Source organism: Seriola lalandi, unplaced genomic scaffold (assembly GCF_002814215.2).
Source record: "Seriola lalandi dorsalis isolate HSWRI2012SDOR001 ecotype SW California unplaced genomic scaffold, Sedor1 jcf7180002054945, whole genome shotgun sequence".
NCBI lineage: Eukaryota > Metazoa > Chordata > Actinopteri > Carangiformes > Carangidae > Seriola > Seriola lalandi.
In genome coordinates, this window is record NW_019525496.1 from 1912091 (window position 1) to 1912432 (window position 342).

The 342-nt window shown below is 39.8% G+C and overlaps 1 protein-coding gene and 1 long non-coding RNA gene across 2 annotated transcripts in view; both read right to left on the reverse strand.

The window, feature by feature from the left end:
- LOC111644972 (rapamycin-insensitive companion of mTOR-like) overlaps positions 1 to 342 on the reverse strand; it is a 20838-nt gene that overhangs the window by 13090 nt on the left and 7406 nt on the right. The gene's annotated exons all lie outside the window — the stretch shown is intronic.
- On the reverse strand, positions 24 to 342 carry LOC147817541 (uncharacterized). Its single transcript, XR_015436273.1, has 2 exons — positions 208 to 342; positions 24 to 96 (listed from the first exon to the last, which is right to left on the reverse strand). It is a non-coding gene; the product is annotated as an uncharacterized LOC147817541 (long non-coding RNA).

Here is a 342-nt window from a genome sequence, read left to right on the forward strand (position 1 = left end):
GTCCACTCTGAATAAATGATCAAACCTTGGTGTTCTCAGCCACATTGAAATCCTCCTCCTTGGTCAGTTTAGGGTCAAATGGAGTCTGCCACTTTCCTGTATGATGGTGATGAGTGGAAATAAAACCCAGTTTATGGTTGATACATCAAACTTAAATATGTGACCTCAGAACAAAAGAGAGACATGTAATTACATGATACCTTTTACCTTTGAAGTAGATGTAGCTGATGAGATACATGACTGTATTTGGATCCAGATTTTCAACCAACTTGTCTATCTTCCCTTTGGTCTTCTCTGCCACATACGTATTGATGGTATTGGCGCTGTCTGTGGTTTTGGAGA